The sequence below is a fragment of the Protopterus annectens genome, chromosome 16.part0 (genome assembly GCF_019279795.1).
Source record: "Protopterus annectens isolate FY-2018-M chromosome 16.part0, PAN1.0, whole genome shotgun sequence".
In the NCBI taxonomy this organism is placed as follows: domain Eukaryota; kingdom Metazoa; phylum Chordata; order Ceratodontiformes; family Protopteridae; genus Protopterus; species Protopterus annectens.
In genome coordinates, this window is record NC_056750.1 from 192,882,481 (window position 1) to 192,907,480 (window position 25,000).

Sequence of the window (25,000 nt, forward strand, 5' to 3'; positions counted from 1 at the left end):
ATTCAGTGCCATCTTCACCCCCTCTCACCCACTAAAGGGCCCATCTCAATACCAAAAGATTATCAAATTCTGGTAATAATGGCCACGCAGGTAAAAACTACACTCTCCAAAGCTAAGAATACAGCATCCATAGGACCAGATGACATCCCGGGCTGTGTACTACATGAACTACAAAATGAACTGGCACCTCACCTAAGTGTTATGTTTAATCATAGCCTCACCCCAGGTTTCTTGACCACTGAGTGGAGCACAGCTACAGTTATACCACTCCACAAGGGGGGATCCACCTTTGATCCTGGGAACTACTGCCCCATCAGTCTGATGAGCCTGATCTGCAAGGCCATGGAATGTATTATCATGGAAGTTATAAACAAAAACATTGGCAACCTTCAAACACTAGACCCCACCCAGTTTGGGTTCGTAAAGGGCCGATCTTGTCTCCTGAACCTGATTGACTTCTTTGAATCAGTCTCCAGAGCCGTGGATGAGGGTAAGGCAGTCCACACAGCCTATCTGTACCTCGCCAAGGCCTTCAGCACCATCCCCCACTCTGGAATCATAGATAAACTTATTAAGCTGGGCATTAATCCCTATGTCACTCGATGGGTTGCCAACTGGCTTACTGACAGAACCCACACTGTAAAAGTAGCTGACTCCAAATACAGCTCCAGAAAAGTGACAAGTGGAGTACGTCAGGGTTCAGTCGTGGGACCTCTCTTGTTTGGCATCTACTTCTCTGAAGTACAGGCCAATACTAAGGAACTCTGGCTAACAAAGTTTGCAGATGACTGCAAACTGGGAGCCATTATTGAATCCCCAAATGATGTGGATAATCTAGAAAAAGGCCTAACAGAAAGAGATGCTTGGTGCCAGAGCCATTGGCTCAAGCTCAATGTCAAGAAATGTATAGTTATCCCCTTTGGAAAAAAACATGTAGCCATGAATTACCACATAGGTGGCAGTACACTAAATACCGAAAGTGTGATAAGAGACTTAAGGACAGAGTTGGACAGTGGTCTCACCTTCGATAACCGCATCACCACAACAGTCAGGAAATCCTTCTATGTGGCACATGTCATCACTAAGGGCTTTTCATCCAGGAAAAAGGATGTAATTGTCCCACTGTACTCATCCCTCATTAGACCCATTATAGAATACAATGCCCCGTTTGGTATGTACCTCTCAAGACATCTGCAACAACTGGAAAAGCCGCAGAAATACCTCACTAAAAGAATCACAGGCCTAAAGCAGATGCCCTATGCTGATCGTCTAAAAAACTCCAGCTATACTCTGTCGCATATCGTCTACTCAGAGATGATCTCTGCTTAACATACAAGGCCATGTCAGACCCAGATCTGTTGGACATGCTACACTTAAATAAATCCCAATCCCCCAGAGCCACACGCTCCAGGGATCTAAACCTTGTCATCACAATGAACAAAACATACTGGGGGATAGGTTCCTGACTCAGAGACTTCCCAGACTCTGGAATAGACTGCCCATATATGTCAAACAGAGCACCTCTTTGGCCTTCTTCAAAACGAACCTTGACGATTGGATGGGAGATAAGAAATTCACCCTGGGGATCACGTCAGTCGCGCTGGTAGACAGGGGTCCAGAGAAGTAAATATTGTGGGAAGAAATAACCAGGGAATTGTTATGGCTAGGCTTGTATAGGCCCTAGGGCCAATAGCCTAGTGCCAACCTATGAACCTATGAAGAAACAAACATTATACCACAAGAAAATTACAGAGTACAGGTGAACAATGAAACTACACATTGCAAAATATAAATAACCAAAAGAGATGACACCTTAGCAATTTTAACAAAATTTGTACATCAAGGAGTATACTGTATTATACAAATTAAACTAGCATATATATTAGAATGATTTGAGGTAATAGTAAGTATATATAGGGAAGGAAGAAGGCATCATAGGATATCACTGTAAAGTGAGATCTAAAGTCAGAGGGTGTGTATATATTAGTTGAAGCATTTCGTGTTGTTACGCTCATTTCTTTTCCAGACTGTTCTTTACTAAATTCTTACAATTAAACAATTACATTCTTGTACTGGGGGGGTATCCATCTTTTAGCACTTGTTTTGTGATGTGAAATGAAACTTAGATTTAAGGAGATTTTCATCTCAGCTTTATTTACTGTCATTTAACACAATATGCCTGCTATATTTTTGTAAGACCCTTGTTCTTTTCAAGATGCTGACAGTGAGCTGAGAAATGTGATTTTTTTTTTAGATATATTACACTAGAGGCTGGATTCTACTAGAGCTTAGGCATGGAGTAACACAGCACACTGAGCAGTTACTCTATGCCTGGGTTCAAAACCTACAACCCTGCCAGCCCCTATTTATTGTTTTCTAATTGGGAGTGCCAGAACCTTCTGCCTGGTCACAAAATGAGATTCCTGCTTGTCTTGTTTAAATAGTTAGGTGCTGTACACTGATGAGACTTGTCAATGTACAATCATGAGTCGTTTACAAAGCACATGGAAATGTTCTCATTAAAAGCTTTACTTGTACATGGAGCTGGTCACTGCAGGCGGTCCCTAGTGGGAAACCAGAATGTCTCTAGTACCTAGTTTTAGATATAGCCAGAAACCAGTTGTCTGTAGTACAGTGTAACCCCCAACAGATTCGGGAGTGGCTCACATTACTCTTTTATTAAAAATAGATTAAGCTCTCTGCTGGTCTGATGATCGCACATGCCCATCCCTCCTTCTGGGCAGGGGACTGCAGCAGTGATAGACATTCTGACCATCCTGCCTATAGTCACCACTCTGCCCTACAGATGAAACTGCTACACTGGATGGCCCCATAGCCATGCAAATCCATCCTTATGTCAGACATGATACTGCAGGCCTCTTCCTTTCTTCCTATTCCAGGTCTGACATACAGATGGAGCTGCTACACCGGTGGACGCATGGCCATGCAAATCCATCCTTATGTCAGATGTGATACTGCAGGCATGATCCCTCCTTCCTATTCCTGGTCTGACATACAGATGGAGCTGGTGGACGCATGTCCATGCAAATATATCCTTATGTCAGACATGATGCTGCAGGCCTCTTCCTCCCTTCCTATTCCAGGTCAAGCCTACAGATGGAACTGCTACACTGGTAAACTTCTGCCAGACTCAGCAGCCCCACATGGTCCTGGGGTAGGTTCAGGGCTCATAACAGATAATGAGATTCATCCACATAGACTATTATGGGATAGGGATCCGTTCAACTTAATAGCTCTTGTTTGTCATTAACTAAATTGGGTGAAGCCAGCCTTGAAGTATATTGTCATCCCAAGTGTAGGGTAGATTGTTGGTTGTAAAAAGAGTGGACAGTTTCCTCCAGCCCACTTTGCTTCAGTCCAAATGTTCTGAATAAGTCTGCAGTAGAAATTAAACCACTTGAGTGAAGTTTTTTTTTTTTTTTTAAAGGTGTCCTTTTGAAGCAGCTGTATCCATTTGTTATTTCTTTTTTATTTTTTGTAGTACAACACTGAGCCAAAAGAGTAAGTGTTTGGTTTGTGGAGTAAACAAGTGGTATCACAGCAAATGTGGATGATGGACAGCTGTATATATGAAGGAGAGGGTGGTAAGGGATGCAGTGAAATATAACTGGAAATTACAGGGCATAGTAGGAAAGGATGTTCATGGCTGATAGGGATTCATGCCAGGATCCTATTGTTCTTAAAGGGTGAACAAAAAAAAAATCTCACCAAATATATCTGAGATCAGGACATATAAACACACAGAAAAAAATAAATAAAAGCCATAACATGTAAAGCATGAGTAGCTCTATATTGTGTATCAACTCTACTGTCTTTTCAAAGCAGATGCTCATTAATGTTTAATAGTTTCCTTATTACAGGTTAAATCTTTGTCAGAATATTTATTCTCTCTGCTTAAACAATTTCCTGAAGCATTACTGTTACTGACATCTTTATTGACCCATTCATTCCTTTCTAATATGCATGATTATTTTTTAATATTTTAATCACCTTAAACCTCTTGATAACCAGTCCATGAGAAAGCTTCCTTTGGGACCTTTCTTCCATCTACTTAGGCGTTGCCCTATTGGCCTTCCAAAGCCTGGTCATAGTGTGCCAGCTCTTTTCCAGATGTTACCTAATGACCTTGCAAAGGGACTGTGACTCTATGTAGACCTCTTACTGTCCAGCCCAAGAACTCTTTAGTTGTTCACTTCCTATTCTTTCTTGCCATCACGTGGCAGGCTGCTTGGCCTGTTCGTCAGAGAGGTCTGACTATACCTGACAAAGGTACTTGATATGAAGCCTTATAATTGACTGTACCTTACAAAGGTACTTGATATGAAGACTTATAACTGACTGTACCTTACAAAGGTACTTGATATGAAGAGTTATAACTGACGATACCTTACAAAAGTACTTGGTATGTAGACATAACTGACGATACCTTACAAAAGTACTTGACATGAAGACGTATAACCGACAGTACCCTACAAAGGTACTTTATATGATGACTTATAACTGACTATGCCTTACAAAGGTACTTGATATGAAGACTTCTAACTTGGCACTTTCTTTAAGTCTACAACTTTACAAAAATAAAAGTTTCTCTTCTTTTGTCATTGCAATGCACTCCATGTAGGATCCTCATCCATCAATTCCTTGTGACAGATGACTGATAACAAAAAGATCTTTTCAATTCTGTTTATGACAAACTTCTTACACATCTTCATTTATACCATCTTACCTTCCTCCTTCACACCCACTTAGGATCAATGTATGATCAAACCCACCTAGGATCAATATAGACCACTAATGTGCATTTCTGGATAATTCCTTTTTAAAAATAAGTCCTCAGCAATCATATACTGGAGTCTGTACTAACTTCTGTTTTCCATTGACATTCCCCTAAGGTGTGTAACCAAAGTTATCAGACATTCTATGTAACTATTATGATGGGAGCAGGACTGCCATCTGCTGATTCCAGTGCATTGCTCTTACACCTTCCTATGAAACTTTCACTTTCCTAGGAGTCATCCCCAAATGTAACCCTACTGGTCCTGTACATTCAATACCTGGTGTGCATATAACTTACCAAAAGTAGGATTAAAGCTCAAACTGCAATCACAGGGAACAGGTGTTAGCCACCAGAGTACATCAAGTGACACAAAAAGAACATACCAGGTGAACAGAGACACTTACTATAGATTCCTCATTCAGGTCACTGTTGTAAGTGTGAGGACTGTTCATCTGAGCCTTATATGTGTGACAGTGCAATAACAAATGTGGGTAACTGTATACTATGTGATGACTCACCACTGGACCAGTAATCAAGGAGCCTCAATCCTCCCCACTGGCAACAGTGAGGGACATACACAAGTAGGATATCAGGTACATACACAGTATTTCCAGATGCAGCTTTCTCCATCCATTGCAATTTCCCTTAAGAGCACACAGAGTCTACAGTCAGTCCGGGGCTGGTTTCTCCCTCTTTCTCCAGATCCCCAATCAGACTCCCCACTGGCACAGTGATAGAGTTGAGATCTCAGCTGAGTAGCCAATCCAAGACCGCCATCACCCTCGCCAACCAGTGCTTCATGTCCCTGCCCAAGTAGCTGACACACATACTCTTTGAGGTTTGATTTACACACACACACACACACACACACACACACACACACACACACACACACACACACACACACACACATTCACACCTGGGAAAGGCTGGCACAGATTTACTATCTATACTCCCTTTTGCCCAGACTATAAGGTCATTATCACTGCCACCAGAAAACTCCTTATCAGCTACTTAAGGCCCTTAATAAAAGGTGTTCAATCTTATTGTGTAATATTAATATTAATATTAATACCAATGGTAGTTTGACCAACAACAAGGCTATTGGAGTGGCCCACGCAGCATCACCAAATAAATATGCAAGCACTCTCAAAACTTAAATATTTCTTACAAAGATCAGCCACAATGAAAAATTTAAATACATTTAATAATAAATAATAAAAAAACAAGAAAATAATAAATATATTTCACAGTGACATCAGAGTTCAAAACCACAGGAAATGTTTAAAATAACATTGCAGGACAGCCTCAGATAAATAAATAAATACATCTAAACCATGCTTCACTATATTCCTGACTGAATCTAAGAGAGTTACTATACCATAGAAACTTACTTACAGAGCAAGGCAGATGTTGTGGTGAATGGTTCTTGTCAGGTCCAAGACAGAATACAGAATGCTGTGTCTCTCTAAGAGACCTCTCAGAGCAATATCTCAAATATTACTGCTGGGATAGCTTGCAGAATGACAATATTACTTGTCATCTGACTCTATCCTAGGTGAAACTCTCACTGCTGGAAGCTAGCAGTATTTAGCATCTACCTGTGAAAATACATAGACTTCAGATCTTTGGTAGATGCTGGAAGTCATAAAACAATTACATTCATCCACATTTCAAGACTAGTAATTATTTCATCTCAGAGACAATACTGAAACCTTCTCAGCACATACTCTGTGCCTTTGGCCTAGCCTATAAAGTCATTTAATTTCAGTTATTTTTTCTGAAGTTTACTGGAATGAAGTTAACCTCCTTTATTCCAGTTTCCACTGTTAAAATATATACATTTAGACAGTTACAATAGTGCAAGTACATATCTGTACTGTTCCATTAAGGCATGCTCTGGTTACATTTTAAGCGCAAGCACTTTATAAAATATCTTTTCAACAAACCTATTTTGATATACACATGACATACAGTTCTAATACATTTGTAATGCAATCATCTTATGTGAATCATGTTGATATTCACAAATGACATATTTACAAAATTCCAGATAGGTGGGCTGGCAGTATCTCCTTTCGTCACATAATAAGTTCAAGACTGGATTGGGATATCTTGGAATATTACCTCTATTCTGATGTATATTGACCTTTGTGTTAGTCATCAGGGGGGTGTGGAGGATACAGCCCCCACAAAGAGGGTGCATCAGGTTGCAGCAAATGCCAAACTTCACTGTATTTGGGTATTAAGAGTTCAGCAAATTCAGTCTATATAATTATGAAAACAGAGTCCCCTTGCTCTGACTTTCCAGTCTGTCTCTTTGTTGTTAATAATAATAATAATATTGGCATCATCAACTTTGTTATTACAGCTCATTTATTACTCTTCCACCTCTCTTTCTCTTGGAATTTATTCCCTCAAGAGCCATTGCATTCCATGGTCCAACATTCTTCCCATATTTTGTCAAGGTCCAGCTGCCACTGACACTTGGTCATCTGCTGTACCCTGAACCCAGATATGTTCTACTTTTCCACTGTGAAATAAATTAGTACTGTCACAATCATTGATAATGCCCTCCTCAGTTAGAGTTGTAGGCATCAGCAGCCAATGAAAGGACTTTCTTATCAATTGATTGGTATCACTTTGCCTAAAAGCAGGAAGGCTAAGATAATCAACTGCAGCATCCATGTTTTTTTCACCTACCTATGAGACTGACAGCTCATTGTTTGCCATCACCATGCAGTCTGGCCATTATGTACTTCACTTAACTGATTAGTGCTGTTTCTGGTTAACCAGATCACAAATGTACTTGCTAAACTTAGTATTTGTCTCATTTCCAGTGGTTTTATTTTATGTATAGGGTCACTACCTTGAATCTCCCTTACTATGAAGGCATCTTAATACATTAGAGAAGTTAACTGTGTAAACAATTTACTGTCTGTTTCTGTTATCATCTATTCTTAAAGCCTTGCAGTAACCATAACAATAAATTCAGTGTAATAACCACATATTTCATAGACACTAATTCTCAAACTCCAGCCTTGGCCAGTCTATGAGTATTTGGTTTTTACTGTACATTCCTGTATAACAATAATTTCTCCTAATATACAGATGCTTTCCGGAGACACTGATGCTGCCTAGATTTGGCTTTAATACATACTCTATTTCTAAACTCTCATGCACTAAATCTTATAATTACTTCAGGCATCTGATTTCTCTATCCTAACCTTGCCTTCTGCACAAACATCTGAAATCACTTAACTGCTGCCAAATAAAATCTGTGAGTGTCAAAGACCTAGGACTGTTTAATCAGTTGATTTTGCTACTATCACCAGCCTTCCAGCCTAAAATATGGCCAAACAGCAAGAATTCCACTAGACAAGCTGTATACAATTCCACTTTGATTGTTAGGTTCCATTGCAGTGATTTAGACATGAACTGCCTCACCATTTGACCTTATCTATGTATTCTAGCTCTCTCTCATGCATTTTGGATGGCGCAATAGTGCAGCGGTAGTGTTGTTGCTTCATAGCAGGAGCTTTTTCAGTTAGATTCTCGGCTGGAGTGCCTTCTGTGAAGAGTCTGCATGTCCTCACTGCATTTGTGTGGGTTTCTTCTGGGTGCTCTGGTTTCCTCCCACATTTAAAGACATGAGTCTGGAGCATTTTTCCCCGGGCCTCTGCTGAAAATTGGCTTTGTTCCAAGTAGGACTTTCCCAGTTAACAAATGTTAAATAAATAAATATATAATTTTTGGACTGCCACTTCCTTATTGTTTGTCAAGAAACTAACATAAGTGTTAGATGAAGCCTCATCCTACAAAATCACTGGTCACCAGACAGATATCAGTTGAGAAAAGTGATGTTGTTTATATATTCTGGCACCCATCATTCCTGGGGCTGAGGTTCTCACAAACACCTGGCCTTATCAAATTCCTCCATTATAGTTCCTGGATCTGTTTGCAGTTCCAGACTGATAGTTTATTACATTCCCTTAAGGACCATTGCAATGCTATCATATCTTTTTGATGGCAACTGTTATTTGTACACAGTAATGTGTCCTGCCTTTGTTGCCACACATTGCACTCTGTGGTATGCCTCACCTTTACTGCTTAGCTTTGCAACCTGTGATATCTTGCATTGATGTACCTTTCTTTTGCTGCCAAACATCATGTATGTGAATGTTTCATTTGTTGAATTCCATTTACAACTCAAGCATTAATGTTTTCATATTTCATATCTCAGTCTGGCAAAGCAGCCGTATTTTTTATATTTCACCTAGAAAAATATGGAACATCCACCAATCTCTTTCAATTCTTGCTTTGGTACAAGTTTTTTTAAATCTCAAAAATGCCTTTAATATTGTGACCATCAATCTGTCTAAAGTTCCACAGTAGATTGTCAGAAAACTGGACACTTTAGATACATAACATTCAGCTGGACCTCCATACAAGTAGACCTGCAGAAAAAACTAAGAAAATAATAGTCTGCAACATTGCTACATATTGTTGGCAATAAAGTTCTAAACACATTTCATACTTCTGCCCTTGAAAGTGGAAAAAGAAAGAAAAAAATAATTGTATTGTAAAGAAAAATTATCCGTTTATAAAGCATTTACTTTTCAGTAGAAACAAAGGGACTAAAGAAACGATAGACGCATATCTGACCGAGCTGAAAAGGAGCAAAAGGCTATGGGTTTGGTGGTTTGCATGAATCAGTATTAAGAGGATGGTCTAAGGCATTAAAATGACTAAGTAATAAGAGGATTTTTGAATGAGTCTGAACTTACACTAGATAAAGCATCGTATCTTACAGAAAAAGTAAAATTACAAGTGTGCAGTTAATGGTCTTTGTTGATGTATCAGATTCTGAAAGACTTGCTGTCAGTCTAACTGATTTACTTCAGTATAAGTCCTACTTATAAACAGGTTTACACCAGGAACCATATTCAAAAATAACTCATCTCAGCCTGGTATCAGTGTACATAGCCACTTACACTGAGAGAAAGTCTTTTAGAATCAGGCCCCTTGTCTTCTAGGAATAGTGACGTGCATGATACTGCAAATCATTATATCTAATTTGTAGGTGATGTGGGATAGATGTGGAGGTCAGACTAATTTTCCAAAGGTAGGTAAGAGACAAGTCTATCACACATGATTTCTACTTTATTGAGTAACATGTGCTATGACCTTTGCATTTTGACATATACGTCTCTGATCTCCAAATCAAAAACCAGGAATTCTGGTTAAGCAAGTTTGCTGAGAATTGTAAACTGGGTGCTGTATAAGTGAATCGTCTTCTGATGTACAGAAGCTGTAATGTGAGATTTTACTTGTTATTAGCTGGTACACTGGCAAAGGGCTAAAACTAAATGTCAAAGAATGCAATATTGTTGCACCCCACACAGAAACAAGGATTTTGTGAGACACCTTGAAACGTGATGTTTGCGTGAGGACTGCTATAATGGAGCTGGTAGACCTTGACCTACAGTGCACAGATGGATAATGGGGCACACAAGTGGACCAATGTGGTATGTGCATGGAAGCACTATTGTGCCCACAGAGCTCATTTTACCTCACAGATAAGGAGACACTGGAATCGGGCATTAAAAAATTACCAGAAGCAATCATTTCTCCTCAAATAAGAGAGTGCATGGCCACATACATTGCAAGGGTCAGGATAATGATTTACTGTTTTACAGAGTATCAGATCTATTGGATGCATGTATTTATAAGCATTTTCATTCATCTCTGAAATTAATTTATAATTCGATTTATAGTATATATTGAAAATGTCACTGAAAATAACAGTTATCAGACAGTGTACCTAGTATTGTATTTACAACAGAAATATGGAAGGTATTGAAGGCCTCTGCCCTGATAATTTTCTTTCTTTATTCAAGGTTCTTGATGTGGCCTGACATTCAAGTACTCTATGGGATTCTTGTTGTTACATCTCAGACATCTACATTTTCCCAAAACTGTTTGTGTGGATTTTGATTCTCAAGACTGGGATTAAGGTAACCTGAAAGGTAAGTCACATGTTGCTGCTGAGAATACAGCATTCCAAGTTTATTGGTCTTCTACAGTTTGTGCCATTAACACCCTAAGGAAATGTCCACAGTGCTACCTATTTAAAATAGTGCTAAGCCTGTACCTAACATGACTTCTGCTGCTGTAGCAACTAGGCTGTAACATAAATCTGTCACAGTTTCCCCAACATATCTGCATATTTCTGGAAGCATAGTACCAATTACTTTATCATCCAGTGTTATGTACCATAAGTATTACAAATCTTCTTCAGACACTTTTAGCTAATTGTGGATACAAGCATATGTCTAGGGCACTATGTGCACTGCTTGTATACATTTCTTTAAGTAAAGTCACTGAAAAAGTAGTGAGCTGGGGAAAAACAGCCTGTAAGCTTAAATTTGTGTTTGGATTTTCTGAATTTGGTAGATTTCTTGAGTCCTATTTCTAATTCATTGGCAAGATAGTTCTGTGAAAATTTCAATGTAAAAGCTGTTAAAGAAAGTATGAAAAGTTGCTTTAGATGAAGTTGATGTCAAATACCTGGCACCCACTGTGCAGGAGATGAATATAATCACTTCCAGTGTTATACCAGGTAGGTAGAAGGGGGTGATTTTATTAAACTGTCCAATTCATAAAAGGGTAATCAAATAATTATCTTTTCTTGCATACTAGTTAGTTTAAATGTATTGTGATAGATTCTACTCATTTCTCATTCTGTCTGAGTTCGTATTAGCCAGGTTTACATTTTAACCTCATAGCTTCTTAAAAAAGAAAGAAAAAAAAGTCAAATTTTTATTCGGACTGGATGGAATTTGCGGGCATCCAGATGAAAGATGGCAAAGGTTATGCAGAGTAATTCATTCATATCTTGCCTTGTGCCTTATATAGAGTTGCTCAAATATTATTTTCAATGAAAAACAATGCTTTAAATGACATTCAACTATTTGATTAAAGCAAGGCTTTTCCGTGGGGCAATAAATGACCAAAGATGCCCCATTAACTTTACTGCATTCCCTAAACCACAGCATTTTACTGAACTACACTTCGAGGTTGCTGTACCTTCTGAAAATAAAATGTAAAATGTTGTAGCAAATGTATTAGACATACTAATCACCACAATGTGCAATATCAGATGGTGTACATCTACAGTGCACAAAACGTCTGACTTCTGTATAACTGAACACTCAACCTTCTGCAAGAGCTTACACATACATACATGCATGCATGCACACACACACACACACACACACACACACACACACACACACACACACACACACACACACACACACACACACACACACACACACACGTGTGCAGGTATGTCCATGTACGGGTACATACATGCACAAGCATGGACACATACTCACACTTCCACAAATATCACCATGACATATTTTTTTCTGAAATGTATTACGTGCCCCAATATCCTTTTTCATAAAATAATATTCATTGCATTTATTCTTAAATCACCTCCACTTCCACCTGTCAGTTGTAAGATTTGTCTCCTCCTTCATTTCCAGTGTCATACCACCTGCTGCTGTGCTGGTGTTGTGGTGGGTTCACTTACCTGCTCTCTTTTCTGATGCACATGCCTTACACACTACATGTCTTTCCTCATACTCAGGTCTCTCATTTCCATTTTAGCTAGCCCCTTGATGTATTGTTTGTAATACTTAACAAGCCATTCTCATTTTTAACAACAAAACATTCATCATTAGGACCACTACTGCAGTAGCCTTAGCTATATGGATAGATTACCATAGTTCAGATTGACTGGGGAGGAAGAAGGATGAGGGTCCAGGAGCCCCCAGAGAATGGTGCTAGCAAAGTCTGTCCTGCACCTGGAGAAGGAATCGAGCTTACAGTGCTTTTGTAAAGGTATGCACAGGAGAGGATCTACTTATATTGCCTGCTGAGATAGCAAGTAATGAATGACAGGAGGGAAAAGAGGAGTTTTGTCTGCCAGATAAGAGGGGGCCTCTCAAAAATGAGAGAAAGACTCAAACTGCAAACTGTAAGTCTGACAAATTTCTTTCAGAACTAATCGACTTGAAACTATACTGTATGCTGCCAAAGAAAGAAGGCTTAATTAGTAGCTGAGGGGTGCAGCTGTAAAAGTGACACCAGCAGAAGCATAAACACATTTCTATCAGTAAGAGCCACAGAAGCAATTAAGTTACACAGATAAGGTTTTCATCAGCAGATGCCATAGTATTCCTCATGATCTCAAAAGAGGGAAGCATAAACTGTAACATATGAGCTTGAAAGTTGAGAATTCTTAAAATAAGTGTTGCAGAAGAATGCATTTTCCCTAAATCTACCTACAGCTTTCCATACTTGTCAAAAAGAGAGGGATTGGTATTAACATGATGTTTAGCAGCAGCTGGTTCTCTAATGCAATAGCTGATGTGTCTGATCTGGGATGAGTGTATAAGATATTATAAGGCTGAAGAAGTTTATACAATCTATCTGCTTTCGTGGGGATAACAGGCTGGCGATCAGGCATATGTTACAGGCTATGACAAAAACATCCTAAAATGCTGAATGAACATGAATAATAGGAATAGGTTCTGGAAAATCCAGTTGTGATAAATCATAACCTTCCTTCAAGGACAATGGAATGTCATTATGTTCTCACTGAAACAACTGATTCATTTCTGAAATAGTTTCAGAAAAATAGAATCCTTCAAAGGGGCTATCAGAAGCCAAATTCTCCTCAGCATCTGAATCAGAAATCTGTGAAAAGGAAATAGAATCTGTCCCTTCACAATCATTTTGTTTGTCAAAAACTTGAACCACTTCCGAAGATGAAGAATTTCGTTTTCTTTTACCATAAACAGCTAGACTGTAAGGGTTAAGAGCCTAAACTAAACCATGAGCTTAGTTCAGTAAATCACTTCTATCCAAAGTGACAAAGACAGGAGAAGACATATGGCCAACTTTTTTTTCTTTTTGACAGGAATTATTAAATAAGCAGATCCACTTCAGCCTAGAGAAACTTTCAAAAGGCATAATATTCTGGTGTGGAAGAGTGGAATTCCATGTGCCTTTTCCCAAGATCAACAAGAGTGGTGATCCTTTGGCCACCAGAGACACTTCAACAACCCACGGAGGAAGTGTCTAATTTTTGATTCATGGTGGTTGTCAGGAGTACACAAGAAGGAGCTAAGGAAAAAGATGAATGGTCTGAGAAACAAGAAATGGCCATTGTAGTCACCCACCTGTGGATGAGACTCTAGCACCTTGCTGTGGGGCAAAGGTTGTTTGGTAATTTTCTTCTTTTGTGGCTGGAAGAAGGAAGAATCTACAGGCCAGTATGTTGCTACATATTTAAGCCAAAAAGATGTCTGATTCAAAGGAAAGCCTGGCAGCAGTATTTGGTAACACAGGTAACATCAAAAGTAACCCCCCTTCCAAAAAACACACTAAAAAGTAATTTTAAACACTTAAGCAGCCACCAAAAGTAAAATAACACAATGTTCATGTTTAAAAGTTACTAATAGTCACATGACAGTCAATAAAAACAGTTTTTATAGGTTAAAAAAATAAATATTTGTCTCAGAGAAAGTTCAGTTTCTGTTATGAAAAAGTAGATGTGGAAGATTTTTTTCCCTGAAGGAAGCTTATCTGCCCAGCAATGGAAAGCATTAGCCAGTCATTGTTCCTTCAAAGCCTGCAAAGGAAGTGGTCTTTGGTGGCAGAAAATTTCTGAAGGGCTTGGCACCCTAATCTGCCTTTTAGGACAGCTCAACTGAAACTGTCTAATGGATTGAACACATGGAAGGTGATCTGAAGTCTTGAATGTTGACCTGCTCTTATATCCTTAGCAGGATATTTTCCATATAATAAGTCTATTGTAGCAGTGGTCTTAATGATGAACATTTGAATGATAGATTGGAATCTCAGACACTAGAGCTGCTAGAATAGCTCCAGACGTTAACAAGGCTACTCCTACTAAAGGAGACAGCTAACTAAATAATGTGCTTTATTAGGAAAGAGCAGTGTAAACAATTATGCCATCACAGATTGTAATGTAAAATTATAAAGCATGACAAATCTTAGTAAAAAAATGTAATAAATGATGTGAATTATGAAGAAGAATTAATGGAATGTAGCAACAAGTATAAATTGCCTAAAATTATATACGTTGAAAAATAAAAGAAAGGAGACCATGACCAAGTGAACTGGAGGTGGAATGTTTAGGTGGTTCTGGAAATTTAGTAAATATTTATGATGCATTTTGTACTGAAGGAGAATCAGTCAGAAGGAAATCTAAATGGAAAAAGCAGCACAACATAAAGTCTGGATGAAAGGTAAAGCTACTCAGTGATAAAAATACCAAATACTTTTAATATTTTAGATTTAATAAGCACATATGAGAACCTATGCACTCTTTACCGATGCATAGTTTTATGAAAACATTATGTATATAGTAAACAATGTTATTAATCACATATGAGAACCTATGCATTCTTTACAGATGCATAGTTTTATGAAAACATTGTGTATATAGTAAACAATGTTGCTAATAAGCACATATGAGAACCTATGTACTCCTTACGGATACATAGTTTTATGAAAACATTGTGTATATAGTAAACAATGTTGATGGCACTCATTTATCTTCACTTTTGCCACATCATCCAAACTTTGTCTGTAACCTTGGTCATTATCACATTATTATTATCACAAGTTTACTTACATCCTTAGTACATCATCAAAGCTATGCAAATTCTCTGAAACCTGCCATTTTTAGAATACTCACTCAAATGTAAAGCAAACATTCCCATTGTGCATACACAAAATACAGAACAAATGCACAACTGTAAAGCAGCCGAGTTCATTTAAAAGAACCGAATGTACTGAAATCTATAGTCTGAAGCCAGCTCCAGTGGGACAAATGGTCAAGCCATCAGTGTGTCCCAGGAAACCAGAGTTTGAATATCAGCTTGGGTGCTTGATTGAGATAGCATGGGAGAATGGGTGTGCTCATTCTGGGAAAGGGTAGTAGGCAAAATATTATCATAAACCCTCATAGGACAGGCAATATTGTGTTGGCATCCTGGAGAAATCAGACTACAAAGCCACCTGCTGGCAACCTTCATTAATGGATGTAACAGAGCATGTGCTCACCAAGAGAGGGAATTGTATATTCTAGTAGTGATGAGGGTAACTCACACCCCACCCAAGAATGTGATTAGACCATGCATATGTCCTTATAGATGGGATAACAACAAATATATTAGTGATCCTCTTGGCTGAATGAATGATGCTGATTCCACGTGTATCTTCTCTCCATGGTTCTGTGAACTTCCTGCCAAAGAGAAAAAAATTGGGCTCAAGTCAAATAGGGAGAGGCTTGATATTTCATAGGTATCAAAATTGTTTCCTCCCACCCCCACTACCTCTACATGTATAGTAATTGCAACCACATCCACAACTCAACCTCACATCATCACATCCACCAATCACAGCTCCTCAAGTCAGATCACATTACACCACACCCACTTGCTCTACCACAAAATACTCCCAACCACTGTCATTCCTGCTAGGCATTATTATATCACCCCACACTACTTACCCATTCACATACAGTGCAACCCTGTAATTCTTATCCACACCTTTACCTAGAACCAACTAAAACTTTATAACCATGACAATCACACAACTAAGTCTAGTCTCTCTTCTAATAATTCTTTATAATTTCACAAGTTATCACTCTAGCAATATCCCTAAAGTTAGTAGCACAACACTATATTATGCACTCTCATATACAGACACCACACATTATAATATCTGCCCACAATTGTTCAAGAACTACATAACAGACCAATTCAGAACTAAACACATATGTTCTCATTCCTACTCCAAAAAAACACAATACATTCTCCCACTCCTCACCAAACTCCAACGTCTGTATCACCATTTTAACACCAGGCTCACCATAAGTGGGGACATCCACCCCAACCCAGGCCCAGATCCATCCTGTCCAACACAAACTGCTCCAACACAATTGTCAAAACATAATACCCCCACTATCTTCAACTCTGGGCAAATCAACAACAGCAGCAAAACCAACCATCTTTTAATGCTAACTATTAATATTAGAAGTATCAAAAATAAAATGCCTGAACTCCAGGCCACAATAGCACACTACTCCTCAGACATAGTTGTTTTAACAGAAACCTGGCTGAATAAAAACAAAGCTAACTCAGAAGTTCTCCCTGTTGGCTACAATATCATTAGACAAGACAGACCACTTCGTAAAGGGGGTGGAACTGCCTTACTGTACAAGTCCAACTTAACTGTATGTCAAATACCAAACTCCTACACCTTCCCCAATAATTGGGACATACTTATCTCACAACTTCAACTTCACCCTAAAATGGTCATCACCACAATCGTTATCTATATTCCACCTGGTAATACACCTGCTAGCCTTGAAGACATCTTATCCTGGTGTTTTTCCACATACTCACAAGAAACCCTTATTCTGGGGGATTTCAACCTAGATTGGTTCACCTGTACATCAGAACCACCAAGTAATCTAATAAATCTCCATGGCTACCAGCAGCTAGTCCAAATTCCAACTAGATGTGATAAAAAATCTAAAAGGGAATCCATCCTTGACTGGGTCCTAACAAACAGCCCCACATTGTACCTTCATACAGGCAGTCTCCCAGACACCTTATGTAACCACAACATAATATACCTTATATGTAGTAGAACAAGCATATGCAAAACCACTAACTATAAATCCACTAGAAACACAAAAAAATTTCTCTCCTGAGGTCCACAATACTTTAATCTGTAACTGTGACTGGACCCCCCCTAAAAACCCTCCCACTTGACCAGGCTGTAGCATATTTCAACAAAACATTTCTACAGCACCTAGACACTGTCACTCCATTGTGCAAAATCAAGGTCAGAATCTCTACAAACCCCTGGCTCAGTAAAGAAACCAAACAAATCCTTAAGTCCAGAGACACTGCCTGGCTTTACTATCAAAAAAACAAAGAAACACAAAACCTAACTAAGTACCATGAACTGCGCAACCGTGCAAAAAAATGCATTAGGCTGGACAAAAAATCCTGCTATATGACATTACAAAGTAAATACCAACACAACCACCAACAATTTTGGAAAAATGTAAACCAGCTACTAAAACCCACCCAAAAGGCTACCCCCAAACCAGCCACCCCTGACACTAAAGTTCCCATCGAAACACAATTCAACTCCCACTTTGTGAACTCAATTCTATCCTTAGTATCACAGGACAGTTCCAACCTCACTATTCCCCCCCAACACAAATAACACTAATACAAGCTTTACCCTCAAAACATTTTCCACCACTTCAATGAAAAGCATGCTCTCCAAACTAAAAACCTCATCAACAGCAGCCGATCTACTCCCCGACTATTTCTTGAAACTCAGAGCAGATACTATTGCTATCCTAATCTCCACTCTTATAAACAGATCAGTTGTTGAAAACTATGTCCCCAAACTCTGGAAAATATCCTATGTTACACCCATACATAAAGGTGGGACCTGCACTGGACTTAATAACCACAGACCCATTGCTATACTCTTCCCCCCTGGCCAAAATCCTAGAAAATTGCATCCATACCCAGGTGCTAAAATATCTCCTAGACAGCAACATCCTGTTACCTACTCAATGTGGTTTCAGACCTGCCCATAGTACCACTACAGCCCACCTCTGCTTCACAGACACAGTAAACTGTCTCAAAAACAAAGGCCTACAGGTGTCAACTCTTTTTAGGGATATGTACAAAGCATTTGACACAGTCTCGCACCAAATCCTGCTAAGCAAACTAAACCAATATCACATATCAAATTCCACTCTTACCTGGTTCCAAAGCTACTTAACTGACAGGTATCAAGCTGTGAAATGGGAACATTTTATCTCTCTCCTCAGCTGGCCATAACTTATAGGAGTCCCACAGGGTTCTATCTTAGGACCACTACTATTCACAATCTTCACAATTGACCTCCATACATCCACACAGCATGCATCTGTCATTCAGTATGCAGATGATACTACCTTAATCTGTGCTGCACAAAGCATTCCCACCCTCCTTCAAACAACTCAACTAGCATTCTCTGATGTTGAAAACTACATTACCAAAACCCAACATCTCTTCAATCCAAAGAAAACTCAACTTATGATTATAACCAGTTCAAATAAAAACACTGATAACAGAGTCAATTCACTATCTACTCCACACTCCCAGTCAACAAATTTAAATAAATAAATAAATAAATAAATAAATGCTACTCCAATCGCTCCAGTGGCACAGGCTAAGTTATTGGGAATAACCATAGACTCCCACCTAAAATTTGATAGTCATCTCAATTTAACTATGAAAAAAGTACATGCTAAACTGGGATCACTTTACTGTATCAAACCATTTCTTACCAACAACACAAGATCAGCCATTGCTCGCTCCCAGCTTCTATCCACCCTACTCTATGCATCTCCCATTCTGATTAATCTCAACACAACTGAACTAAGCAAAATGGAAGCCTGCTATAACAGAATTGCCCACTTTGCTGCAAATTGCTCATATAGAACTCATCTCTGTACTGCTTTGAGACAGCTCCACTGGCTTGAACTGCCCAATCTCCTAACCTACAATCAGCTCTGCCTCGGTCATTCTATATATTACCTCCCCAATAAGTATCCTGCCCTCAAAAACCTAGTACAACATCACTCAGCCAAAAGGCCTCTTGGATCACCAAGCAAACTACTACTAGAAGTCACCAACAGCTACAATAGCTTTGGAGATGAACTATATAGTAGTTCAGTGGCTAAAAAATGGAACTCTCTCCCCACTATCATACAAAAATGCATTGTCCAAAGCCTCCTTTAAAAACCTCATTAGGCAACATCTCAAGCCAAGTTGGCAGTGCCATGACTGCTCCCTAGGCTAATGAAAGCAGATAAGGTACACCTACTAAACCTAGAGTACTTGATAGTGGTTTTCATTCTTACTCACAAACACTGGCTAATGCACAATGTATTTACTGTGCCTGTGTACTATGTATGTGTTCTACCTATGTTCCAAATTTCAACTGTACACTACAAATCTATTAATTTCCTTCATTTTTAAATTAATATTTTCTTGTTTCTTCTCCCCACTGTAACTGTTAATGTGCTGCATACCACTTTAAAAACATATGTATTGTATTTTTTGTGTATACTGATCATGTCTAAATATCTAAATGGATCTGTAATTTTTTCAATGTGGAGCTTTTCTCCCCAGGCCTCTGCTGAAAAATGGCCTTTTTGGCTCAGTCAGACACCCCTGGTTAACAAATGTAAAATAAATAAAAAATAAATAAGCATGGAGAAAAAATATGCAGAGGGAAAATCTTCATTCAGTATAAATATAAAAATAAATAACACAAAATAAAGGAAATCATTTTCTGCATTTTCCACACTCTCTATTATGTAAAACAGTCATAACTTAATGCACATCAGGCATTCAGTTCACACACACACACACACACACACACACACACACACACACACACACACACACACACACACCAGTATTACTAGCTTTATCCAAGCTACTAGAAATGAAAAAGTGATCTTCAGATAAAGAATAAAATATAACATACAACACTGAGCATATCTAACCTATTGGGAAACAACATTATTGGCAAAAATAGACTTCATTCATTTTTTCTAAGGTAACTAAAACAAAATTGATTAGGAAATATAATTAAATATCAAACTAACATATCTGAACATAACCTTCATTACATTATGAAAGGAAAGAAAAAAACATATGGCACAAAGTAATACCAAGATAAAAAAAAAAGAACAGAGAGTAGCAAATAATAAATTATAAAGTATATCAGAACTACAGCAGAAAACAAGACAATAACAATTATAATAATAACTCAAAACAGCAATAGAACCCCTTTTTGACCATAACTCCATAACCTTTGATATAAATATCCACTCAACTTCTAATGTACAGATAAAAAGAATCCCAGCATATATCACTAAACTAAATGATTTTAAAGCTTTCTTATCCGAAGATGTACATAACTTCATAGAACTTAGCACAACTAGTGATACATCTGAAGTCTTTATTTGGGACGCAATGAACTCCTACTTATATGGTAGAATAACTAATTGGTATAAAAAAAAGACTTATGTGGGATAAAGAATTAAAAGAAATACAATCTAATCTTGACAAATTGAACCTTGATCTTTAAAAAAAACAAAGATAAAGACAAAAAAAAATAAATAAATAAATTCTTTAAACAAAAAGTATCTTGAAATATTAAATCATAAAACCATGATTAGTTTAGAGAAATTTAAACTCATTACATATTCATAGAATCCTAGATCCATGAATATTCTAGCCAACAAAACTAAAAGATTAAGTACATTTAACCATATTAATGACATTTTCTAACCACAGAAGAAGAAAATGGTCTCTGGTTTACATAATACAGAGAATTTTTTTCATAATCTTAATCAGTCTTCCAAATTATTAAATACAAAAAAAATCATACGGACATTCGTTAGTAAAAACTCAAAGAAAAAATTAACAGAAGAGCAAGCTGAATTACTTGATAGACAGATTACTCTCAAAGACATTCAACTGCAAATTAATGAACTTAAACAAAACAAAGCTCCAGGAAATTATGGCATCATCTCAGAAATTTATAAAATGTTACCTAATAAAGCTATCACAGTTTTACATGTTGTTTTTAACATAGTACAAACTAAAAACTTAATCCCACCATTGTGGAATATACTTTTATAACCCCTATTCTAAAACAGGACAAAGACCCGACTAAATGTAATTCATATAGACCTATATCCCTGCTAAATATAGACTACAAAATATTTATGTCTATATATGCTAATAGACTCAAAAATTTTCTTCCTAATCTAGTGGAGGTGGATCAAACAGGTTTCATAATAAATAGAACCTCTTACGACAATATTAAGAGAATATTAACCTTAATTGAATCAGTAAAGATTTTAAAAACAAATTTAACTATAATTAGTTTATATATAAATTGTGCCTTCCATACAATTAATTGTGATTATCTCCACATTCTTTTGGGGGAACTTAATTTTTCGGAACATTTTGTAAACCTTATTACTCAATTGTATAATGGTTGTCATGCATACATCAAAATAGGTCCTAATATCTCTCAATCTATACCAGTGGTAAAAGGCACTAAACAAGGTTGCCTGCTGTCCCCTCTTTTATTCACCATAATCATGGAACCCTGGGCAAACTTGATAAGGGATAACACTAATATAATAGGATATGAATTGGGTTTTAATGAAACATCAAAAATTCATATGTTTGCAGATGACATTTTGATTACACTGGGTGGCAAAGACTCATCATTGCCAGAACTATTTAACAATACGGAGCTTTTTCAAAGGAACTCAGGCCTTAAATTTAACCACAATAAAACACAAATTCTTTTAGTTGGTCAAAAGAAAATTTATATACAAGATAATTTTAAGAAATATATAGCACAATCTAAACAAATAACATATTTAGGCATAATTATTACTAGCAGCATAAAAGATATAAAACTGAACTTTAATAAAAGTATTGCAAACATAGATAATTTAATAACTAGATTGTCTAAAATAAAATTCTCCATGGATGAGAAATTATCAATTATAAAGATGGTATTACTCCCCAAAATCTTGTATATAATTCAGTCCATCTCTATACCCCCAACACATTTAGTAATCAAAAAGTTTAATACGATGATTAAAAAATTCCTTTGGCATCCAATTAAACCCAGAATTGCTCTATCAACCCATATGTATAGCTGGAATAATGGAGGTATAGCTTTACCCAACCTAGAACTTTATTCAATTTCTTCAGTAATCAAATCAATCACTCAGTTAATTGACAGTAAATATTCAGCAAAATGGAAAGATGTTTTACTTTGTCTATCTCAATCTCCAAAAAACAATGATACTCATATGTTATACTTAATGAATAACACCTTTATTTGGAGACTGAAAGAATATTTTTCTTTCCACTACACTCAAACATTTAAATCTAACTACATAACTCTAATTTTAAGGTCATTTAAAAATTTCATCCTTAGACATAAAATATATGAAAGCTAGATGCCTCTTACTTTCCCCATCGCCTATACACAAGGGATTATGTTTACAGTAGATTATAAGAAAATGTCACTATTTAAACAAAAGAGCCTCATAGCATGGCATCAATTGATGAACAACCACAAATTAAAAGCTCTTAATACTATTATAGAAGAGAATGATTTTGACTCAGTACTATGGCTAGACCTACAAGAAGCAAGGAAATACATCAAGGGTAAACTCGATCTAATCCCTCCTTCAATTAAAACCTCAATTCCTAGTCGGATACAGCTTTTAACTCTCTTAACTCAACAGAACATTTCACTGAAAGTTAGTCTTTCAATCATGTATAAAACAATAAAATCAGACTTGGATATATATATATATATATATATATATATATATATATATATACACAGATAATTACTGGGAATTTTTTACCACTACTAATAATGTCCATCCTTCAGATAAAGATAAATTAAATATTCTTCAATCTGCTGGTAAAACAACATCTTCACACAAATGGAAAATTTTCACCTGGAGATTTTTAAATAGATCATTCCTTACACCTCATAATATCAGCAAGATAACTAAAGATAGTGTTTTATGTTGGAGATGTAGGAAGGAAATTAATGCAGACTGGATATATATATATATATATATATATATATATATATATATATATATATATATATATATATATATTATGAATGCTCACTTTTAAAGAAACTTTGGGAAGATGTTAATAACAACTTCTTACAAGCAATCTTTACAGATAATTTTATTATTACTAAATCACTTATTCTATTTAACACTCCAATCCCAAAATGTATAAAACCCAGCAAATATTCAATCTTATGGTCTATATTGTCCATCGCCAGGAAATATGTCACAAAAAATTGGAAATCTTCACATAGTCCATCTTTTCAAAATTTTAAAGATCTTCTCAAGGATGTTTCCAAACTCAAAATGTTGACAATTAGATCTAGATCTTCAAGGAATACAACATATAAATCTTGGAAGAGTATATCTGAACTACTAGAAAACAAATAACCTGAATGTAAAATCAAATCCTTTTTCTATTAGCCTAACAGTAATATTTCATTCTTGTACAGTGAACATTTCTGTATATAGTTTATGGTATTATTGTTTATTATACCATTCTTTTTTTATTTTTATCTAATGTATCAAAAATCTGTACAATTATTTTAATAACTGTGCATATTTCAGTTTTGATTTCAATAAAAATTTTATTAAGAAAAACAGCAATAGAAGCCAGTTGAAACCACACATAAGTATACTCCATTTGTAAAAAGCTACAGACATATTCTAAAGTGCTGTCAGTTTATAGGTAATTACCAAACCATTTTGAATTCAATGAGAAAATAATGCCATAACCTAAAAAAAATAGAGAGGACATGGAATCAATTACAACAGTTTTTCATATTTGAAACAACTTTCACTGTAGAAATAGAACACTCACTTCATGACTTGTGGCTTCACCATATATCAGGGATCTCATTCCCTATTATGTTCTGTATAGTTTATTTGTCCATCTATAACAATAATAGTAACAGACGTTTATTAACCAGGTAGGCCCACTGAACACACAGGCCCTTTTATGGGGTGACTCAGGACCAATGTTTGGTTAACTAATTTGCTTGTGGTAGCACACTAGGCAAATGAGATCTGAGGGAATTAAATCCTGTTCCATAAGAACTACAGCTCACAGCCTTAACACTCTGCACCAACTGTCATTATCTATCTGTCTGTCTATCTATCTGTCTATCTATACATCCATAGGACCTTATAAAGAAAGAATGTACCTGCCAAGGGTATTGTAAGGCCTAATGACAGAGGTAGATGACCCTTGGATTTCTTCAGAATCCCTTATTTTCCTATATTTCCCATACAGGAAGCATTATAGGGTCATAGTTTCATAGGTGTATACCAGGCTAATGACCAATAGTGCCCTTATAAGCCTAGCTGTGAAACCGAAATATGACCTACAAATTTGATTTATATAGGGTGTGATTTAC

General features: G+C 37.0%; 1 protein-coding gene across 2 annotated transcripts in view; it reads left to right on the plus strand.

Annotated features, from left to right (window-relative positions):
- Window positions 1-25,000, plus strand: part of LOC122790299 (cadherin-24-like) — a 2,600,514-nt gene that overhangs the window by 1,299,396 nt on the left and 1,276,118 nt on the right. For both annotated transcript variants that reach the window (XM_044057804.1, XM_044057803.1), the window contains one exon: window positions 10,699-10,827. The gene's annotated coding sequence lies outside the window, so the exon portion shown is untranslated. The remainder of the gene's footprint in view (window positions 1-10,698; window positions 10,828-25,000) is intronic.